The sequence below is a fragment of the Phocoena sinus genome, chromosome 10, assembly GCF_008692025.1.
Source record: "Phocoena sinus isolate mPhoSin1 chromosome 10, mPhoSin1.pri, whole genome shotgun sequence".
In the NCBI taxonomy this organism is placed as follows: Eukaryota; Metazoa; Chordata; class Mammalia; order Artiodactyla; family Phocoenidae; genus Phocoena; species Phocoena sinus.
Window position 1 is genome coordinate 56279271 of NC_045772.1, and position 24457 is coordinate 56303727.

Here is a 24457-nt window from a genome sequence, read left to right on the forward strand (position 1 = left end):
TCCTCCTTTGTTTTGTTAAATTTAGATGTCTCTCATAGATTCTTTTTTTTTAAGTTTACTAATAATTTTATTTTTACGAAATCCAAACATCAAGCAAAATTGACCTAAGTTAATAGATATTAAAATGTTGATTAGTTACGGAGAGCGGGGATTAACTGAAAGGGGTATGAGTTAATTTTCTGGGAATGGAAAAGTTTAATGTCTTGTTTGGGGTTTCAGTTACATAGGTATATGTATTTGTCAGACTCAGCAAATAGTATAATTAAAATCTATGTATTTCATTCAGGAAAAAACAAACAAGTATGTCCAAATACCATGCGTTCAGCACATGAAAATATGTAGGCATACCTTAGAGAAATTGCAAGTTCAGTTCCAGACTACCATCATAAAGCAAATATAAAGACAAACCTGTGAATAATTATTCTCACCTTTCTACCTGGGCATTCCCTAATTCTCAGACTGAGAAAGGATTTTATTAGCCCCCCACCCGCCAACTAGGTGCTTTAGATGTATGATCACATGTTATCCTAAGAATAACCCCTTTAGGTGTGGACTATTATTATCCTAATGTAACAGATAAGAACAATGATGATGGAGAGAATACCTGACTTGCCAGAAGTCACACAGCCAGAAAGTGACAACACAGCTGGTGCTAAAACTCTATGTGTCTTTCTCAAATGCCTGCATAGGTAAGTGTTATGCTGTAGGGTCTAATCTGAAAAGAAACGACCTGATATAAATGGAAGCGTCCTCATTTGTGAAGAGTTTACCTTAAGATCAACAACCCTTGTCCAGAATCTGGAGCTGTATTTGCTTTTGGAAGTGAATTGTTTGGTCCTAAAATGGTTCTGAAATATTTCTTATGGAAAGACTTGTAAAATAAATCAAAAGAAGAATGTGTAACTAATGAAAGAATCTGGGAAGGGAATTCAGCTGCCGTTAATCAGTTGGAATGTTAAAAGTTACTGAACAGTAAAAATTACAATATTGCTTTTTTAACACAGTATAACACGTATTTCAAATAATGGTATAAAAGAAATCTTTGGTAAGATGATTAAAAATCGTCATACACATCTATACACTCATGCCTGTCAAATTGCAAGACTCCCCATAAAAATATTTTTACACTCTAATTTGGTAAACTATTTCATTTTAAAATTATTCTAGGAAAATGATTTGATTTCCTTTTTGTCCCCAAATATAAATCTACACAGATCATTAAAGTCCTTTTAATCTTAATCTGATTATAGCATCATTCAGCACTATGTGAGTTTTTACAAATTTATAAGGTGAAAATATATGTACCTCCCTTCTTCCCTACTTAAGTCTACACTTACAGTATCTCCTCTAAGTGGATACAGACTGAAAAATGTCGCAAAGTAAGACACTTAGATGCCACCGTATGATTTTATGTGGAGCCTACGAGAGTTGCCACCTACACACATGAGCTCAGTACATAGCGATCAAGATTCAGAGATGAACTTTTGGTCCAGGTATCCAGCACGATAAAATCAGGGTATTAGATCTGAAACTTACCTTGCTTTAGATCCCTTGTAATGTTAACCATAGTGCTCTGCTCATTTGGGAAATATTTACTGATTTAATGAATAAAGCAATGTATTCTGTAGGAGAGCTGATAGCTTTGCAAACAGTGAGAGCTTTTTTTTTTCTTTCTTTTTAAAATTTATTTTTGGCTGCTCTGGGTCTACTTGCTGTGCGTGGGCTTTCTTTAGTTGCAGTGAGCAGGGGCTACTCTCTGTTGCGCTGCGTGTGCTTCTCATTGCAGTGGCTTCTCTTGTTGCAGAGCACGGGCTCTAGGTGCGGCACTCGGGCTCAGTAATTGTGGCTCGAGGGCTCCAGAGCGCAGGCTCAGTAGTTGTGGCACACGGGCTTAGCTGCTCCAAGGTATGTGGGATCTTCCTGGACCAGGGCTCGAACCCGTGTCCCCTGCACTGGCAGGTGGATTCTTAACCACTGTGCCACCAGGGAAGTCCAGCAAGAGCTTTTTTCCGCACCCCCCCCCTCCCACCCCGCTATGAGAACATGCTGGAGTCAGGGAATTCTCCAATAAAGAAAAGGACTGGGCTTCCCTGGTGGCGCAGTGGTTGAGAGTCCGCCTGCTGATGCAGGGGACACGGGTTCGTGCCCTGGTCCGGGAAGATCCCACATGCCGCGGAGCAGCTGGGCCTGTGAGCCATGGCCGCTGAGCCTGCGTGTCCAGAGCCTGTGCTCCGCAACGGGAGAGGCCACAACGGTGAGAGGCCTGCGTACCGCAAAAAAAAAAAAAAAAAAAGAAAAAAAAAAAGAAAAGGACTATCCAAAGATAATAGGGATGCATCTCAGCTTTTTGACTCTGAGAGGACTATCGCTAGCACCTTCTGATTGTAAAAGTGACTGTAAAACACACTCAATTGCCTCTTAACCTCTTATCCAGACTAAATAATCTTCATTGTCTGTGGATATCTGGCTCTTTCCATTGGCCACTAGAACTGAGCATAGTTCCCTATGTTCTTCAGTAGGTCCTTGTGTTTGACTTACATTCTTTTTTTTTATACTTTTTTTTTAACATCTTCATTGGAGTATAATTGCTTTACATTGTTGTGTTATTTGCTGCTGTATAACAAAGTGAATCAGCTATACATATACATATATCCCCTTATCTCCTCCCTCTTGTGTTTCCCTCCCACCCTCCCTATCCCACCCCTCTAGGTGGTTGCAAAGCATCGAGCTGATCTCCCTGTGCTATGTGGCTGCTTCCCACTAGCTATTTTACATTTGGTAGTGTATACAAGTCCATGCCAGTCTCTCACTTCATCCCAGCTCACCCTTCCCCTGCCCCGTGCCCTCAAGTCCATTCTCTGTCTGCAGCTTTATTCTTGTCCTGGCCCTAGGTTCTTCAGAACCATTTTTTTTTTAGAATCTATATATGTGTTAGCATATGGTATTTGTTTTTCTCTTTCTGACTTACTTCACTATATGACAGACTTTAGGTCCATCCACCTCACTACAAATAACTCAATTTCGCTTCTTTTTATTGCTGAGTAATATTCCATTGTATATGTGTATCACATCTTCATTATCCATCCATCTATCGATGGACACTTAGGTTGCTTTCATGTCCTGTCTACTGTAAATAGTGCTGCAATGAACATTGTGGTACATGACTCTTTTTGAATTATGGTTTTCTCTGGGTTTATGCCCAGTAGTGGGATTGCTGGATCATATGGTAGTTCTATTTTTAGTTTTTTAAGGAACCTCTATACTGTTCTCCATAGTGGCTGTATCAATTTACATTCCCACCAACAGTGCAAGAAGGGTCCCTTTTCTCCACACCCTCTCTAGCATTTAATGTTTGAAGATTTTTTATGATGGCCATTCTGACTGGTGTGAGGTGATACCTCATTGTAGTTTTGATTTGCATTTCTCTAATGATTAGTGATGTTGAGCATCCTTTCATGTGTTTGTTGGCAATCTGTATATCTTCTTTGGAGAAATGTCTGTTTAGATCTCTGCCCATTTTTGGATTGGGTTGTTTGTTTTTTTGATATTGAGCTGCATGAGCTGCTTTTATATTTTGGAGATTAATCCTTTGTCAGCTGCATCATTTGCAAATATTTTCTCCCATTCTGAGGGTTGTCTTTTCATCTTGTTTATGGTTTCCTTTGCTGTGCAAAAGCTTTTAAGTTTCATTAGGTCCCATTTGTTTATTTTTGTTTTTATTTCCATTTCTCTAGGAGGTGGGTCAAAAAGGATCTTGCTGTGATTTATGTCAAAGAGTGTTCTGCCTACGTTTTCCTCTAAGAGTAAAAAAAATTGGTTCTAATGAACGTAGGGGCAGTACGGGAGTAAAGACGCAGACGTAGAGAATGGACTTGAGGCACGGGAAGGGAGAAGGGTAAGCTGGGACGAAGTGAGAGAGTAGCATTGACATATATACACTACCAAATGTAAAAGAGATAGGTAGTGGGAAGCAGCTGCATCACACGGGGAGATCAGCTCAGTGCTTTATGACCACCTAGAGGGGTGGGGTGGGGAGGGTGGAGGGAGGTGCAAGAGGGAGGGGATATGGGGTTATATGTATACGTATAGCTGATTCACTTTGTTATACAGCAGCAACTAACACAAAATTGTAATGCAATTATACTCCAATAAAGATGTTAAAAAAGAAATCCCACACGCAGCAGTGAAGACCCAACACAGCCTAAAAAAGAAAAAAGTCATTAAACCATCAAGATAAGAAATATATCACAACTTAGATTTCTAGGTTGAATGCAACAAAATAAGAACAAAAAGTCGAGTTTTTAGTTGGAGGAGCATATTTTGGTGACTTTATATCCAGCAGCTACCTGTGCTGCCTCCTCCTGCTCTACCTGACTCTCACTCAGAATTTAATTTTCTAGTGTTCAGCTTACTTTCCACACAAAACTTCACTCAGATTTTTCAAGTTGGCACTTTCAACATTTTACTATTTGTTAGTTTTATTCTTCCATTTTTTGTTTTAACAAACACTCTCTTACTTCTCAGAGAAGTATAAAAAAATAGCTTTCTCTACTTTTGGTTGAAAATCTTTTGAATTGCTCTTTTTGATCTCCATCAAGGAAGTTGTTAAACACTTACCAGTGAGTTCCTGTAAGTTCGTAATCACAGTTTCTTTAACTCAGACATGACTATCTTGCTCTTGATCTGTTCTTTCCAACTTTTGGAACTGAACATATTAGCTTAAATAAATGAATATGTCATTTTTCTATCTTACTTTTTGAGACCATTGATGTGATAGATATCAGAATGAAATGCTTTCTTTCATTTTCTACATTATTCTGATAAAGAGGGCTGAAAGGTAAAACTGTCTTTAAATGGAATCCAGTGTCTCATGAGTATTCAGGACTTAGAGTACCTGACATTGGCAAGGATTATGGAATGAAGAGCATCGATGATAGGTCTATAATAAAAATGTGGTTTTATCAGAGAAGACATTCTGCTTGCCTTGCTTCCTTTATCTGACATCTAATCAAACTGGAACCAGATTACACCAGGAAAAAATTGTATTTGTAGCACTGGACGCCATCCCTTTCTATAGCCTGAAAAGTGGTCATGATTCCTAGCTGGCTACATCTTTTTCTTTGTGGAGTTAATTATCCCACTTATAGTGTATCTTCTAGGAAATTAACACCATAAATAATACGTGGGTGTTCATGTGAATTTTGTCCAAGTAATGATTAAGAACTATAATTTTCCATTGACTTGAAGGTTATATAAAGGTCAGGAAAATAAAATAGCTTCCCTTTGTTGAGACTTCTACTATACAAAGAGCCTAAGAAATAGACCTTATATTTCCTCATGTTTTATTTTTCAAAAGCATCGCTAGTATGAAAAACAAACGTAATGGACTAAGACATTATTACCTTATTACTACCAATGATAATGGAAATAATGGAACTAATATTTTACATTTTGATACTTCTGAGTTTGTGGAAATTTTCCCATGCCTCATTTGTATCTCACAAAAACTTTATCTTATAGGCTGTATTTTGAAGGGGGAAAAGTCCCAAAACTTACTGAATGCTTATGTTGTGTTGGCATATTTGGGGTATTTGCAAGTATATTACCTTTAATCCTTTAAACAATCCAGCAGGGCCAATTTATAGATTAAGAAAATGTGGCATAAAAATATTAAGTAATTTTTTTTCCTGAATATATGGAAAGTAAGTGAAACTCATTCATTCATATACCCAACTCTCTACTTATGATTCCACTTGGATATGTTTGCATTATCTCAAACTTTACATGTCCCAAGTTGAATTCTTTATTGTCACTATGAAATCTGTGCTTCATTTCTCCCTTCTCGGTAAATGGCAACACCATCCTCCCAGTTGCTCAACTCAAAAATATTGGAATCATAAATATTTTCTTTCATTTTCCCACATTCCACACCAAATTCATCAGCAAATACTATTAGTTCTACCATATTTATCCTGGATCAAACCATTCTCATCAATTCTACTTAGAACACTTTGCTCTAACCATCATCATCACTCACCAGAACCATTTTAAATAGTCTCTCAAGGGGGCTCTTTAATTCTATACTAACTCTCCATAGCCTACTCTTTACAAAGCAGACAGAGTGCTCTTTTGAGAAAGTAAGTCATATTATGTCACTTTTGTGCTCACAACCCTGCAAGAGCTTGCTGTTTCACTCAAAGTGTTAGCGATGGTTTTAAAGGTCCTACAGACCTGTCACCTGCTCTTCTCTTTTCACTCTCTCATAGCCCCACCCCACGTGCCCTGGAAGTCCTCCTTGACCAAGCCAAGCACACACTGCTTCATGCCATTTGAGAATCCCTCTTACTGGATGGCTCTTCTCTTAGATATCCACCGTGGCACCACATTTCATCAGGTATCTGATCAAATGCAATCTTATCAAAAAGACTTTAATCTATTTTTTACGGAGCATCCCAGTTACTCTCCCCTTCTAAGCTTTAATTTCTCCTTAGCACATTATCAACTGATATGAATTTATTTATTTTGTCGTATCATCAATCTTATGTTATTAGCATGGCATCTCCAAGAGAGTGCTGACCTTCATTTGGCTCACTGCTGTATCTCGAGTGCAGAAAACAGTGTCTGGAACATAGTAGACACTCAATGAATATTTGAAATAGCCACACATTCAACAAATATTTACTAAGTCTCAGAAATGTGGTAGCCACAATCTTCTGAAAGATTTAAATCTAGTAGATAAAAATAAACATTGATCTCGTAAGAGCACTGAGTGATAAAATCAAGGCTCACACAATGGGTATGGAAGCGAGCAACAGGTGGGCATAGCCTACCATGAGATAACTGGGAAAAGGTCTCCTAGATTGACTATAGGTATGATGTAGATAGGCATAAAGGAAGATGGCAAGCAAGAGAATTCTAAGACTTGGAATATCAAGTGCAAAAACCACCAAATATGGTGAAAGCAAGCAAAGCTCATTTGAAAAAGTTAAGGAATTTGTAAATGGAGCAATGAAGCACATTGAACCAGAAAGCGATAGTGGAAAATAAAGCTAGAGAAGACGTGCTTCATGCATTAATCTTTTTACTGAAACAATGGGATCTATATAGACTAGAGACTTTTCAAAGGTCAGTCTAAAATATGAAGATTAGATTAAAATATGAAGTACAGATGTGGAAATATAATTAAGAAGCAATGGCAATAACACAGTATGGTAGCAATGAATATGGAAAAAAACAGTGGACCCTAAAGAAATGCTCTTGATCAAAATGACAGCTTTTATTTGAGACACTAAAGAAAGTTTTGTAGATGGATAGTTGTGATGGTTGTGCAGCAATGTGAATGTACTTATGGCCGCTGAACTGTACACTTAAAAACTGTTAAAATGGTAACATTTTATGTTACATATATTTTATAAGAATAAAAAATTTAAAATAAAATCCTGCAAGTATTTTTTAAAAGCCAGCTTTTAGTTTTTATTAGAAGTGGGGAGTAAGAGGCTATGTAGTTAAGTGTGATTCATAGAACTCCAGTTTAAACAGTTAGATGGGGCCACTTTTGAGATGATTTTGATAAGTAAGTGGAAATGTCAAGTAGACAGGCATATATGGAAATGCGAAGCCCAGAAAAGAGATCTGGACTGAAAATAACAATATAAGAGTTGTTGACATGGAGATGGTAATTGAAGCCTTTGGAATAAATGGGATTGCTATAGAAGAGTTTGTAAGAGAGAATCAAACAGGAATGTAAAGAAAAGGATACAGAAATTTATAGAAAAGGATATTTAACAGAAGGATAGTGTTTCGAAGAGAGAGAAGTTAGGTAAAATTATGCTGAGAGACCATACAAGATAGTATCTAAAAAAATGTCTTTTTATTCGGTGACAAAGAGAACACTGGTGATTTTAATAAAAGCACTTTGAGTGAGTAATAAGGGTCTAAAATGGAATGGGTTGGAAAGTGAGTGGGAAGTGAAAAAAACAGAGGAAAAGCATTTTAGAATATACCCCTTAAGAAGCTGTTATAAAAGGGAACACAAACTAGGCAGCACCTGGATTACTAGAGGAAATCAAGGGGGCACATTTTTTTTTTTTTTTGGATGGGAGAGATTTAAGCATGTGTAAATTTCATACAAAGGTACCTGTAGAAAGACAAAGTTTCAGATAAAAAGAGAGTGCTCTGGATTGATACTCAAGATTTTAAAAAGAGAAGTAGATTCAGGTCATAGCTAACCTAGGAGGGACCGCCGTCTTCACTATAGTAGGAGGAAAGGATGTTTTCGTAGAACTGGGACTAATCAAACGGAGTTTTGTTTGTTTCTCACAAACCCATAGTTATTTTTATAGGATAATCAGCATCTTCTGTGAGAAAAATATTCTGTGATACCCAAAATAATGTTATTTAAATACTTAGAATTTTACCAAAATATTTTATTTGGATATTATCAAGGTGGCTTCTGTTTAACTTACCTTTTAGATGACTGCTATTTTCCTTCCAGACAGGTAGGGCAGTTACCTGTTCTCTGAACAGGCCATCCACTCGTGTGTCTTGGTGTCTATTTACTTTGCCAAACCAAATCTTGATTTCCTTTGTGCCAAGCTGAGAGATTTTTGCTAGGGATCCAAAATGGAAGAAAATACAGTCTTGCAGAGATTCCGTAAGAGACAGAAACATAAATAGATGATTATAACCCAGTGTGAAAAATGCTGGCATGAGGGAAGTATTTCACTATAATACCATGTATTATTAAAAATTTGAACTCCTGAAGTATAGAACATGCCTCATTTATCTTTGCAACCTCTTTAGCATAGTAACTATTATGTACATCCAAAGAATTCAGAAATAATTATTGAACTACTGAATAATTGAAAACATTGGTGCAAGCTCTATATTTCTGAATAATGTCATTAATGTAATAAGAGCCTAAAGTTTTTTTGTCACAATTCCATTTTTATTTTGAACTATCAATTATCCCTAGGTAAGGACTACTAGGAAGACTAAATTTGCTAAGAAGGCAATTAATTAGAGTGCTCAAAATCTCAGCAGACCATATACCTTTACAAAAGACTATACTTTTTATTTTAATCCTAAATACATGGCTCCTATCTACACTGTGCTACTTCTCTGCTTCTCTAAGATAGTAATACATTTTAAAGGCTAATGATAGAGATCAGAGTATTTTAAAATACTAATAATTATTTTGCATTTCAAAATGTACTTAATGTATACCTAATATTAATTTTGAAATACTAATGCACTGTGGTTGTGTACTGAAGCAGTTTATAAGTCCAGAAAAAACTTGATAAAAATTTCATTGCTTGAAGTTCATCTGAAGCTCAAATATATAGAGCATTTACATTTAGAGACTGATAGGAGAAAATACCTTGTATAAAATCCCTATATTTAAATGACCAGTTCAAAGTATTTAGAGAAACAGACTCAATCATTGTTCTTACTCTAAAGGATTGAGGACATTGGATGGATGATAATATTGATTGATTGAGTTCTGATTATACTTCTGATTTCAAGGTGAAAGCTCCTAGAGTGTGGAATTTTCTCTACGTTGAGTTAAGCAAGATACACAGGGTGGAAGATGCTATAGATAGTTAATGAAATGTATAATAAAAATATGGTTGAACATAATCTTCAGAGGTAATTTCACATTTCTGTGGACTTTTATCCCTATACAGTTTGCCTATCCATTTTATTTCTTTTTTGAAACAAGGGCTTAACATGACTTCTCTGCTGGTGATTATCACATATAAGCACAAATTATAGAGAATCTTTGACTCCAAAATTAACTTTTTAGTTATTTTTTTAAATTTCTTTTGGCCTTATATTTTAGACATTGAGAAACAAGATAGCATGATGGTTGAAGGGAGATTCTGGAAACCAATTGTTTGGGTTCAAATTCCAGCTCTGCCCCTTATTTTATGACTTTCAACAAGTATTTCAACCTCTCTGTGATTTGGCTTCCTTATCTGTAAAATAATGGTAGTAATCTTCTATTTTGGGGTAATTAGAAGAATTAAATAAATTAGAAGAATTAAATAAACACAAGAAGAATTCCAGATCCACAGCTAATGCTCAGCATGCATGAAGTGTATTGTCACTATGGTCTTTGAGCAAATGGTTTTGGACTATTCTAAACACTTTATCTACATTTTCCTGGTTTGATTGTAGCAATTCTAGTACATGGTAACAGACAATCAACACTAGATTCAACTTAGAAATATAAAACAAGCACACACAAAAAATAAAATTGATGAAAATATTCTGGTAAACTTTTGCTTAATAATTGATCCAGCAATAGTCTCTTGGGCACACCTGCTACCATAATATGTTTAGAGAATAAAACTATATAAGATCTTTGAATTGCAATTTCTACTATTTCAAGTTACAAATTACTTCATCTCTGACGCTTGTCACATTCTATGCGTTATGTCTTATTAGGCCATTATCATAGACTGCCAAGTAGGAAGGAAAAATATTCAATTATTTTTTCTCAAAAGGATTATAGCAAAGTAAATCTTTGCCATTTGCAGAGGAAAATATATATCTCGCTACAGTGCCAGGAGAGCATTCAAACCTGGCCATTCACTCTATGTAATTAGGAATGGATCCTAGAAAAAAAAGTCAAATAATATGAGTTTAAAGAATTTTTAAAAACTTAGTCAAACTTTCACAAGTTTGGTGGTAGATTTTTTTTCTCTTTGGGATGTCAGGAATTACCATAATAATTTACATTTATTTTTGAAGATTAACACTGGTCCAGGCACAGTGCTAACCACTTTACATTAATTATTTTTTTAATCCTCAGTATAACAATGTTATGTGATACAGTTGTTATCCCTCACTGAATTAACGAAGCACCCAAAGCTCAGAGAAGCTAAGAGATTTGACCAAGATTATCTAACTAATAAGTAGCTAATAAGCAGACAAGGTTAAACTCTCAGTGGTTTGTCTCTAGGACCCATGTTCTTAAACTTTATGCTATGCTGCCTCTTTAAGTATTTATTAACAATAGTCAAACCTCGATTTTTTTCTTTAATATAAAATTATTTTTATTCTAATATTCTGAAAATTCTTGATTTGAGTACAGAGATTTCATGTTCTTCAGATTACGTGATCTGATCCCAGACTAACTGAATTCAAATCCTAGTTTTGCTACTGAACACTTTTTGATCTTTGAGTCAATTTATTTAAAGTTTAGGAGCTTCAGTTTGCTCATCTGTAAAATAAGTGCAATCATCATGCTTCATACAATTCTTGTAAATTTTAAATGAATTAATATATACAAATCATATAGACCAGTGCATGGAAAAAAGAAAAATTCAATTAATATTAGCTATTATTAGTATTAGCAAAAAGCAAGAGCTTGGGCTCAGAATGTTAATATATTAAATAAACTTAGGTTTGGCAGTGAGTAGCAGAAAACTCAAAATGACTGTGGCTTTAAAAAGACAAAAGTTTATTTCTGTTTCATGTAAAAGTTTGGAGATAATCATTTCAGGGCTGATGTACCTTCTGTGTCAGGAACCCGGCTTATTCTGTCTTGTTGTTCTGCTAGCTATGTTGTCTGTTGTTCCACTCAACTCATAGTCAACTTTGGCTTGACCATATCCAGCCACATCCATCTGTGTTCAAGTCAGCAGAGAAAAGGAGAGGCTAAAAAGGAAGAGATAAAAGGTACAAACTAACTCTTAAGTTTCCCAGAAGCTGACACATATAACTTGATCTGACATACTTTTGGTTAGAACTTAACAGCAAGGAAAGCTGAGAAACATAGTCTTTATTATAGGCATGCATGAAGGGACAAGCATTTTGGGGGACCTGTCTAGGTTTTTCTTAAGGAGCTAAAAAAAATGAGAGGGACGGGCGTGAACTTTGTTTCAGTGTTCGCTGGAAATTTGTTTTTCCTAATATATCACTTTTCATAACAATGGATTTATTAGGAAATATTACATGTCTTATTTACCCTCTTTTATATTTTTAATAATATCCTCTGCCCTAGTTACATGTTTTCTCCTATTTTCTCTCTTTTTTTTTTTTTCCGCGGTACACAGGCCTCACTGTTGTGGCTTCTCCCGTTGCGGAGCACAGGCTCCGGACGTGCAGGCTCAGTGGCCATAGCTCACGGGACTAGCCCCTCCGTGGAATGTGGGATTCTCCCGGACTGGGGCACGAACCCGTGTCCCCTGCATCGGCAGGCGGACTCTCAACCACTGCGCCACCAGGGAAGCCCAACGCAGAATCTTTAAAAAAAAAAAGTGTCAAACTCAGAAACAGTGAGTGGAATGGTGGCTGCCATTGGCTGGGGGAGGGGATTGGCCTGTTGCCTTCCGCAGAGACTGGGCTGAGCTCCTGACAAAGACACTCCACGGACTTCATTCTTCTCAAAAATCACTCTCATCCCTCAGTTTTGAAAAATATGTTGTAACTGGGAAAACGACAGAGTTAGGGGGAGTGAGTCCAAGTCTGTCCTGTCATTAAGTTAGCAGTGTGGCTCTGGTGGGTCACATCTGTGGGGCTGGGCCTTTCCGTCCGCAAAAGGCGGTCTCTTGATTGGATTTTGCTGAATGCTCCTTTCAGGTCGAATATGCCAAGATTCTGAGTTATGCTTCTAAAGCTCTCTTCTGAAAAAGTTTTAAAAGTAAAGCAGCAGAACAAAGCTAAACAGTTTTAAAATAATTACTTTTAGAAGGTAACCTTTACGACATTGCAGTTTAGAATAAGTCATCTCACAACTCCAACGTCTGATGGTGCTGCTTCATCCCGGCCAGCAACTCTCTCCTGTGCGTCTGCTACATGCCAGGTGCACAGCGTCCCTCTCCTTTCCCGCCCAGAACACTCAGCGCTTCTTCCAGGTGAATTTCCCGGGGGCTCCCTCCTGGCCTGCCTTCTTCCACTCTCTGACACGGGGATCAGCAGTAAGCAGTTCCGCTTGGGCATCCACTCGACTTTGTCCTCGGTGACAAAGCTGCATAAGGCTCTAGCCGTCTGCAAGCGGATGGCCCGCGCCTGCGCCGCCCGCCTGCCCCGCCCCCCCGCCCGACGCCGTGTAGGTCACGTGGTGTTCTCCAAGCCGGATGAGGAAGTGGAAAGGGAGTATCAGCTGTTCTCTGTCCTGAGTCACCGGAAAGTAGAGCAGGTAGTCGATCCCATTTACTTCTGTCCTCCCACTTCCATGGTCATAAACAGCTACTTCCGCCTTTGCAGTCTTTCTGTTACCTTGGCCTGTGCTGAAGGCCAAACCCTTCTCGTCATGCTGCAAAGCCTCAATCAGCTGTTTTTTCGATTGGATGGTTACATTCCTGTGGACCCTGCTTACAAATCTTCAGCCGCGTCACACGGCAACGCCAATAACCTTTCCAGCAGCCGAATGAACTGTGTGTAATCTTTTTTTTTTTTTTTTTTCAGTATGCGGGCCTCTCACTGTTGTGGCCTCTCACGTTGCAGAGCACAGGCTCCGGACGCGCAGGCCCAGCAGCCATGGCTCACGGGCCCAGCCGCTCCGCGGCACGTGGGATCCTCCCGGACCGGGGCACGAACACGCGTCCCCTGATTCGGCAGGCGGACTCTCAACCACTGCGCCACCACGGAAGCCCCCTGTGCGTAATCTTGGTGTACAGTTTTTCCACTAACGTTTCTTCCAGTGCTTCCTTAATAAGCCATCTGCTGCCAATCGGGTCTTTGACTTTAGTTTTTTCTGAAAACAGACCTTTGGCTTACAGGTGGTCTTGACGGTTTTCTACATCTGGTAGCTTTCCGTATGCTCCATGCATTAATGAATAATATGTCTGCCAGTATAAAAGAGAAAATGAAATGGGCGGCCATCTTCTCCCCACTGGATTGTCCTTGTTTTGGAAAAATCTCTTCAGGATGCTTCCTTATTGGCCGGGCTCACTTCTCAAACACACCACTAGGAAAAAGGTAAGCAATCGCTCTATCAATATCCTCTTGGGTAAAAGTTTCTGGATCTTCTCCCATCATGTTGGCTAAGTGTCTCTTTTCTATGTTGAATTCTTCAATCTGCTTTTTAGTAAAATCCACTGTGTAAGTTTCACATCTTAAGGCTGCAACATTTTTCCTTGTTGTTACAACTGTGGTGTGTCTTAAGCCTTAATATTTGGCATCCGGGACTTCTCTGCAGCTTAGCGGCCGCGGCTTTCCAGAGGCCCTGACCTCGGGCAAAGCTAACCCTACCCCCAAGAAAGAGCCGGTATGAAGCGGCTGCGCCGCAGTACACATGGATAGCCGCCATGTTGGCTGCGGGAGGCGCGGGCAGTAGGACGAAAAGCCGTCTCATCTAATTATTACATGGCCACAACTTATCAATACTTACGCTTCCCTGTGCTCCCATTTCTCCACATTGACATCTCTCATATTGTTTCAGATTCCCTTGACTCTATATTTAATTCACTTCTGCCCAAGTAGGCAAGGTATTGTCTCACCACTGCAGAGGAGCTAAATTGGGATGGTAAATATTCAACGAACTTAGACCTCATTAATAATACTAAAATGTTTTCCTTATAATTCTGTTTCACTAATAAAAGTTTGACAGATAAATAGTTAATAATAAATATTAACATGACTATTTAATATTAATATATAAATCACAGAGGACAATCCATTCTACCTAGGCTAAAATTATGACAATAACCAATAAGTGCGCAAAAAGGGATCATTTACTTCCTTATATTATGAACTCTAAAATACTCATGCTTCAAAGTATACTGTAAACTACTCACATTTGGAAATGTAATCCTTGGAAAAGCTATGGCCTTGTACCATTCCTTCTTCTAATCCATAGATGAGACCTATGAAACCAGTTGAAATGTTTTCATAATAACGTATTTTTAAAATTACCCCTAGTCTTCTCTCTTTTGTGTATTAAGTATTCTTGTTTGTCTTTCAGTCAGAATCCAAAAATTTTTCGCTTTGATGTCATTCAAGCCTTACTAAGGAGTGCTTTATCATATCCCAAAAAGACAAGCAAAGGAGCAATTATTCATACATAATAGGTGTTGTACAGGGAAGCGCTAATTGTTATGTAAAGTATCCACCTCTTTCCTGACAAAGCAATGTCCTAAGCAGCTGTGGAATATAGCACATACTATTTAAACGTATTTACCCTAGAATTTCATTTCACCACATAACAATAAAAAAAACTTACATCATTTGTCAGTACAACTTTGATTGCATGTATACTTTCTTTTACTAATAATTCATCTCAAAGTTCATTGCTTAAGGTTGGAATAATGGGGACAAAACTGAGGAATTAAATGAAAAGCAGAATTCTACATGATAGTATTATCAGCTATAGATACTGATTTGAACTTTTCTCAGTACAAAACATTGGATCATAAAAAACATCTCCTGGTTAGGAATCAGTTTCAAAATACTACCAAACATCATCTGTATTCAGTTAAACCAAATGTTAAACACTAAATGATATATAGTATTCAAGAGAAATAAGACACCACTTTTCGACAAAAAGAAAAATGTGCGTAAAATTGAATGTTACGTTTCATTAGTTCATGTTCTTTGCAGTCATCAATTGATCTTTTGTAAAAACTAATAAAGTATGAACTGAATAGCAAACATTCTTAGGAACAATAGTGACATGTTCAGTAAATAAAATTGCTTTAGGTGGTTTTTCTGAATAGAGATATTCACAGAAAGAGTGGCCCAAGCTCATTTGTTGCCAGTGGGCTGTATGATACAGGAGCTGTCATACGTTGCATAGTTAAAAGTTTTTCAAATTCATGGACTTCAAATAAGATTGTAACCTTCAAACAACATTTAAAATAAGTTCCACTTTTCCCACAATTTATCATTTTCTAGAAAATATATAGTCACACAAAAAGGATTTTATTAGAAGGGTTCAGTTGAAATAGAGATGTTGTAGACTTTGGGAGAAGAAGAAAAGACCAAGTTTGAAACAATAATAATATCCCTCAGGTCAAGCATTGCCTGTTAGTTAATGAATAACTGGGTTAGAGAACCCCAAGGCAAAGCCTGTTCCTTAAATAACATCGTGTATAGCTGATAAGGGTTTTCATATTGACAATTTCTGTAGTTTCCCACTGGTCTCTTTTTAAAGCTATGGGTCCTATTGATCCACATCCCTGTGTTCCCTTTTAGATGTTCTTCTCAAGAAATATGCTTTCATAGATTTGTAAATGTGTGCACAAAGAGAAAAACATGACCTTAGGAAAATATCATGGGGCAACAGTAATAGGCCTTACGCAAGATGTCTGCCATTCTCTGGAGAATGAGGATTGAATGTGGAGAGTGTAGGGAGAGATGCAGTAAGTGTGCATTTCTAAACCCATAATTAAAGAGGATATGTTTCACAAATAATGGCATTTTTAACTTTTTCTTTTTTTTTGCGGTACGCGGGCCTCTCACTGTCGTGGCCTCTCCCGCTGCAGAGCACAGGCTCCGGACGCATAGGCTCAGGGGCCATGGCTCACGGGCCCAGCCGCTCCGCGGCACGTGGGATCCCCCCAGACCGGGGCATGAACCCGCATCCCCTGCATCGGCAGGTGGACTCTCAACCACTGCGCCACCAGGGAAGCCCAATAATGGCATTTTTAAACCTTCCTGTATTATTTCTTAAAAAGGATTGGGGGTTAATTGAATGTGGGGCTTTGGGCCCCATGCCAGCTGTTCTCATTATCATATTTTCATATTTTTAATTAGTGGCAAAGAGTTACAAGCAGGCTTTCTCCAAATATTTGGAACAATTTACTATGGGGGCTAATTTATTGGTAAAATCTGGAAGCCACTAAAGAAGCTGGTGGTCTAGTATAATTTAAAATCGTTCTAAACTCCTCATATTCTAGAATATGAGAATTATATATGTAAAAGGAAGTTCTTAGGTTATTGCAGCTAAATACTCATTTTCAGAAGGGCAAGTTGAGCTGCAGAGTGATTGACTTCCCTAAGGTTAGAAATGCAAACATACGACTCAAAGAAATTCACAGATATCAGTAGAGAGATTGTTTGTGCATTATTGTTAAAAGTTCAAATCATTTTTTAAGACTCAAAGATAGGATCTGGTTGGAAGGTAAGTGCCCATTATCTAAGACCTTACTCTTTATGCACAGAAACAAAGGTAAGGAGCAAAGTAAAAGGATTAGACATGTCCAAAAACGGCCCTGGGGTGTGGGAAGATTTACACACAGATTTTTAAGCTGGTTAGGAATATCCTTTTTACCAGACCATTGTTTCCCACAATACGTCCCATCTCAACTGTTGCCTTGAGGTATCTGGCAAATAATCCATCAAATAATACATACATATGTAAATATATAAATGCATATGCACATACACATACATAAACAAATAAATAGATATTTTAAATATGTTTATAAACCCATACTCAAATGAGTTTAAGAATGCTACCCCTTCTAGGAGATTGCTGCTGAAATATTAATGAAAACCTCTGAGAATTCCTACAGTTATAAAGCCTTTGTGAACTCAGAAAAAAAGAACCTCCCCTCCCCCTCCAGGCCTGTACACACATATTTTAATCTGTTGTACTTACTGTTTCTTTAGCTTATGCTGACCTGGGAATGCTTTTTGTTGTGTCCATAATCATTCTGTAGAAATAGTGTCCCAAAAAACATATTTGGGAAAATAATGTCTTAAGTGTTCACCTTCATGCATAAAACAATTTGGGATGGAGAAATGAAGAGATAAAATGAACAAATGCAATGAACACCATACATTCTGCTTCTTTCTTCCGTATTAGCCCTTTTCAGCAAGCAATTCTCTTTCATTAAAAAAAAAATTATTTTATTTCATTTATTTTTGGCTGCACTGGGTCTTCGTTGCTGTGCACAGGCTTCCTCTAGCTGTGGCGAGTGAGGGCTACTCTTCGTTGCAGTGAGCGGGCTTCTCATTGCAGTGGCTTCTCTTGTTGTGGAGCACGCACGGGCTCTAGGCATGTGGGCTTCAGTAGTTGTGGCATGGGGGCTCAGTAGTTGTGGCTTGTGGGCTCTAGAGAGCAGACTCAGTAGTTGTGGCACACGGGCTTAGTTGCTCCGTGGCATGTAGGATCTTCCTGGACCAGGGCTTGAACCCGTGTCCCCTGGATTGGCAGGCGGATTCTTAACCACTGTGCCACCGGGCAAGTCCACAATTCTCTTTTTTGAGAGATCCCATCAGCTGGTTCAGAAACCTCTTAAATTTTGCTCACTCTACACAGCCTAGGAGGCCGTATAGCGCAACAATTATTGTGGACAAAGAGAAAAACCAATGTGACTGACTGATAGAATTGCGTTTCTAAGGCTTGAGTTTCTCATGAAGGTTGAAATGTATGTATACAATTTTTAGAGATTGCCTTGTGCCCTACACAATTTAAAGTAATTGTAGAAAAGATTGTTTCTACAATTCATAGAAAAGATGGTTGTGAAGATTAAATGAGATACTACATGCAATGTTCTTAGCACCAATGCCTTACACAAAACACTCATTAACTATTTGGGCTGATAATAGGAATGTCCATCACAAGCTAAGGTGCCGAACATAGTCAGTTTTTCCATTTTCATTAAAACAATTCCATTTCTTTCTTGACACCCCCACCCCACCCCAATACCAACCTGCCAGGATGACAGGGCATTTGACTTCACTTGATATCCATGGTTTAGTTTCCATTGGGTTGCCCAGTCCCAAAGTTTAATCCTATTCAGATGCTTGGAAGGGTGTTCAGCAGCTGAAGGCATCTGGTGCTTGGTTTGCCTTTCACACAGGCTGCTATTAAAATGTCCATTATTCTATTTCTCCATGCTCCTTCAATTCCAGTGATTCTAGTGAAGCTTCTGTGTAGTCCATGGGACTTGGACATGACTATATCACTACCTACATGCCAAATATAGGACATGGGAATCCCATCTGGCCTGCCATATCTTATAATCATCACTTGGGTCTTTCCACTTCCATTGTACCATCACTGGGCAGCAGGCTACAAGAACCAATAGCTCTCAGGACTCCCAAATGTCTCTGTCTGTCTCTGCTCTTTTTTTCTCTCTCTTTCTTCATAGACAAGGGGAAAAAAATCTCTTGCTAATTAATCTGTTGGAGACTGATTTCTATCCTCCCAGTTTCCTGCCAGGATAGTTTTTCCATGTCTACGACTTTTCTCTGGTGTTTGAAACCAAAATAATAAAATAGGGAAACTTAAAGGTAAAGTTGATTTTCTACCCTGTCTCCTCCCAACGTATTATCCTACCTGAATTATTTGTCATAATTATTCTGGGAAGGTGCTGATATAATCAGAAACTCTTTGGAGCTTTGACTAGTTCTAACCCAGACATACCTTTGTTCTCAACTACGCAGAGATAAGTTCTATCCAGTCCTCTAACCTTGTCCAAACTCCTACTCAGTTCTTTCTGTTTACCTATTTATCTACTCGCTTCATCCCTACTGGACTGTGTTCTTTTTCAATCCTAGAATTATCTTCCCACTTCACCTCACCCTTAGGTTTCTTGTTCTGTTGTCATTATTCATCTCTTGGTGGGAAGTACCAATCAGCCCTGACAGAAGAGTTCCATGGGGCTAAAGATGACTGCAGCTATCTCATAAAATGGAGCACCAGAGAAAACAAAAATGAGGCATCATGTAGAGATAAAAACACAGAGGAAAGCCAGAAAGTATAGTCCAGGTAGGTTTCCAAAATGAACTAGGCCAAATGAGCATATGACAAGCTAGGAAGGATAGGGAATCAGGGTCCCAGAGCTGAGAAAAGAAGATACAGGAGTGGACATGAATAAGCAGGTCATAACTTGAGCCAACTTCCTAAGACAAAGTGTGGCGTCCAACATTAATTTTTATGTTCCAGTCACTGCATGTTATATGGGCGGGGGCCTCCTTAGTTTCAATGTGTTTAAAAATGGTGATTAGGCATTAAATCTATGCTACAGTTCATATCAGCGCAATAAGAAATGTCACCTACTACCAAAGGAAAATGCAAAAGATGATCCCAGAGGTTGTAGGCAGGTATTTGCTTTTTCCCTCATACAATGCCCTGTATTTGTTTATCCACTTTAATATATCACCGTCACATCCAGTGTTAGCAGCTTATGTGAGGTGGGTCTTACAGAATCTGAAAACTCATCCTGGTGGTGGAGTTTAGCCTATTTATATAATATAGCTCAAGTAGTTAGTTTCATACCCAGATATTTATAACTCTTGCTATTAATAAATTTTACAAGCTGCAGAATAACAGGAAGGAGCTAAAACCATAGTTCTTCGAAGTCCCTCTTGTTTATTTATTCAGCATTCTGGATTTGGTGCCTAGAAGTTAATCTTCAGGAATCCACCTTATAGAAAGGCACATTTACCTTTACACAGACTAAACCCCAAGGGATAAAGTATGACATTTTCATGAAAGTGACAGCAATCTCCAGGCTGATGTGAGAGATAGGATGAACAAATTTTATCATCATTTTGCTCTAAAGGGTTTTGCTTTTCCTTTTATTTTTGTTTCTTGACTGTTAGGTGATTAGAAAAAAATTGTTTGTGCCTTAGGGCGTCCTTATACAGCTGGTCTTTATCACAAAGAATTGTACCTCATTGATATAATTAGGTTTAAAGAAAACAAATTGTTATTTGTTTTCTATTTAGCCCATCTGGAATTTATTTGATTGGTTGATTTGATTTGTTTTTTCCCTTTTTATTTCGCATTAACTGAGGTTTTGTGTTTTTTTTTAAATATTCTATTTTATTTCCTCTTGGTTTTTAGTTACGCATGTTTGTTATATTATTTAGTGGTAGTCTAAGACTTATAATATGAATTCTTAACTTACAACAGTGTACTAAGAGTTATGCATTCATTTGTAATGGAATAACCTAGCAATAGTATTCTTTCACTTACCCTGGTCCCATATTTTGAGCTAATTTTGTCTCACATTGTACTTCTACATATCTTACAAAAAGCCACAGTTTATGTTTTTGCCTTAAGAAATGAAGTTAAAAAGATTAAGACAGAAGAAAAATGTGTTTTGTATGTATTGGTATATTTTCCATTTGTGATACAGTTCACTGTTTTGTGTAACTCTATTTAACTTCATTTTCCTTTGATTTAAATTTCTTTAATATGTCTTATAGAGTTCTATTGGTGAAAAGTTCTCTCAGCTTTTGTTTTTATCTGAAAATACCTCTTTTCCTTTCATTATGTCTATGCTGTACAGATAATTCTAGGTTGACAGTTTCTTTTTCTTTCAGTACTTTAAAGAAGGCTTTTGCTTTGTTCTAGTTTGCTCTATTTCTAATAAATAAATGATCATGCTAATTGTTGATTCTCTGTATAGTGTACATTTATTTTAATTCTCTGGCTGTATTTAAGCTTTTATCTCTACCTTTATTTTCAAGCAATGTAACTACAATATCCCATGTATTTTTTAATATAATTAAGACTTGGGGACAATGAGCCTTTCCGATCTTTGAATTGAAATTTTCCACAAATTTGAAAAAATTTCAGCCATTAATTATTTAAATATATTTCTTTTTCAATTTCTCTTCTAAAACTTCAATTAATTATGTTTGACCACATATTATTGTCCGTAGGTCACTGAGGCTTTGTTTATTTTTTTATCCATCTTTCTTCCTGTGCTTTTAGTTTGGATGCTTGCTTGAATTCTACTTCCATGGACTGTATGTACATCATAAACTGCCTTTAAGCAGAAAACCCGGATGATTACGGGCCTTAATTTGTGTGTTTCCCTTCTCTCAGGAATTAGTCATGCGTTGCCTATTGTCCAGTGGCTGAAAAGAACTGTGTAGTAATGGATCAAACTATGCAAATATCATCTTACAATTCTATAGATGGGAAGTCCAGTACAGGTATCACTGGGCTAAAATCAAGATGATGACATGGCAGTGTTTCTTCTTGAAACTGTAGTATTTCTTATGTTTTCCAGCTTCTAGAGGCTGCACAAAATCCTTGACTCACCTCTCCCTTTCTTCATCTTCAAATCCAGCAATGCAGGTCAGCTCCTTGTCACCTCATGTCTCTCTTCTTTTTTCTTCTACCTCATCATGTTGACCCATCGAAGAAAGTTTCTCCACATTTACGAACTCATGTAATTAGATCGGGCCCACTCTGATAATCCAGGATAATCTTCCGTCTCAAGGTAACTTGAATCACCTGTATCTGTATAAACTTTAATTACATATAAAACTTTATAATTACAACTGCCAAGTTTTAGATACCAGTAACATTTGCAGGTCCTGGTAATAAGGGCATGGACATCTTTAGGCTTATTATTCTGGACCTCAAAAATATATATGTCCATTTTTGTGTAAAATACATTTACTTCCTCCCAAGTTCCCAAAAAGTCTCACCCACTACAGCATCAACTCAAATTTCCAAATCACAACTAAATCTAAAGAACTCAAAAGTCCCAATTCTCATTGTCTGTAACATCCAAATTAGGAATGGTTGAGACTTTGGGTGCTATCCATTCTGGGGCACAATTCCTCTCCATCCGTTGGACTGTGAAACTAAAGAAATAAGTTTTCTGTCCCAAATACAGTGATGGGACAGGACCGTGATAACAGTTATAGACATGCTGGTTCAAAAAGAGAGATAATTAAAGAAAAAGCAGTCAATGTTCACAGTTAATTTAAAAATCTACCAGGCAAATTCCATTAGGTTTCAAAATTTGGAATAACCCTCTCTGGGCTTGAAATTCTCTTCTCTGGGCTTGAAACTCTGCTCTCTAGGTTCATGTCTCTGCTCTCTAAGATGTCCTGCCTTTTCCACTTGCAGCTGAGTAGCTTTATTAGCCTGTTACCTGTAGAATTTTGGAGAATCTGGCAACTTTTTTCACTCACTAATGTTTCTTTCCCTTTGGTGCTAGGTGGTAGTATTTCTGATGATATACAATTCTCAAGAACTTTCTGGATCTCCCATGTACATCACGGGGATTCACTCGATTAGATAAGGGGCTCACCCACTGAACTTTCCTAGATAATTCCCTCTCTATTTTTGGTTTCTTCTGAGATGACTGAGAGGACCTATGAGTCACACCATTAATCTCTTCAAAGAGCCATTTGTGTGAATAAATACTCTGACTTTTTGATTTTTCAAAATCATTAAGGAAAAGTTGAGCAAAGCCTTTCTTTTTCTTAAGAGTATTCTTTTTCTTTTCTGATAGTACATCTTTTAACTTTAGCATCTTCTGCATCTGGGTGGGCTGAGAAATTCCCAAATCACCAAGTCCTGGTTCCATTTTAATAGTTTTACCCTCACTTTATTTCTATCATTATGAATTTTACTATAAGCAGCAAGAAAGAAAACATGACCCGCCTTTAACCCTTTGCTTGGAAATCTCAGCTAACTAGCATTAATTCATTGCTTAAAAATCCTGCAGGACACAATTCCACTAAGTTTTCTGCCACTATCTAACAAGTATCCTCTTTCCTCCAGGTTCCAATAACATGTTCCTTACTTCCTTCTGAGATTTCACCAGAAATGCTTTAATGTCCGTGAAACTGACAGTCATTTCATGATCATTTAGGCTTCCTCTAGAACAATTTATGTTTTCTCTGTAATGCTCCTCACTTTCTTTTGAATCCTCACTACCTGTCATTAATGTCCACGTTTCTACCAACAGTCTGTTCAAGGCCATATAAGCTTTTTCTATCATGTTCCACAACATTTTCCCAGCCTCTGCCCACTGCCTAATTCCAAAGCCAGTTTGCATTTTTAGGTGTTTGTTACAGCAGCACTCTTCTCCCAGGTATCAAATTCTGTATTAGCCTTCTACTGCTACTGTAACAAATTACTACTTACTTAGTGGCTTAAGCAGTACAGATGTATTATTGTACAGTTCTCCAGGTCAGAAGTGTGACATGAGTCTCACTGGACTAACATCCGCAAATCAGCAGGCCTGTGTTTCTCTGTAGAGGTCTAGGGGGACAATCCATTACCTTGCCTTTTCCAGCATTCCTAGAGGTTGCCAGCATCTCTTGGTTCATAGTTCCTCTCCTTCACCCTCCAAGAATCAACAATAGGTTGTGTCTTTCTTGCATCACATCTCTCTTCCTTCTCCTTCTGTCTCATCTCTCTAACGCAGCTTCATATAATTAGCTTCATATAATTAGATTGGGCCCACCAGATAATCCAAAAGGATAATATTCTTACTCAAGGTGCACATCTTGATCTATTCACACCTGCAGATCCCCTTCTTGTCATGTAAGGTTACATATTTACAGGTTCTGGGGCTTAGGGTCTGGATATCTTTATGGAACCATTATTCTGCCTATCACAACTTGTTTCCTAATAGTTCTGTGACTTTTATAGTTATTTGCAGCTGAAGAGTTGGTCTGTTACTAGGTATTCCATCATGACCATCATGTAAAGGAAGAAAAGAAATTTGTGGGATAGTTTTATGTGACATAAAACTAAACTCATGGTTTGAAAATTAAAGACATTTTAGTTTGAAAA

At 37.7% G+C, this 24457-nt stretch overlaps 1 pseudogene; it reads right to left on the reverse strand.

Annotated features, from left to right (window-relative positions):
• Nucleotides 1-12847: 12847 nt before the first annotated feature.
• On the reverse strand, nucleotides 12848-14260 carry LOC116761012 (annotated as a pseudogene).
• Between the last annotated feature and the right edge of the window lie 10197 nt (nucleotides 14261-24457).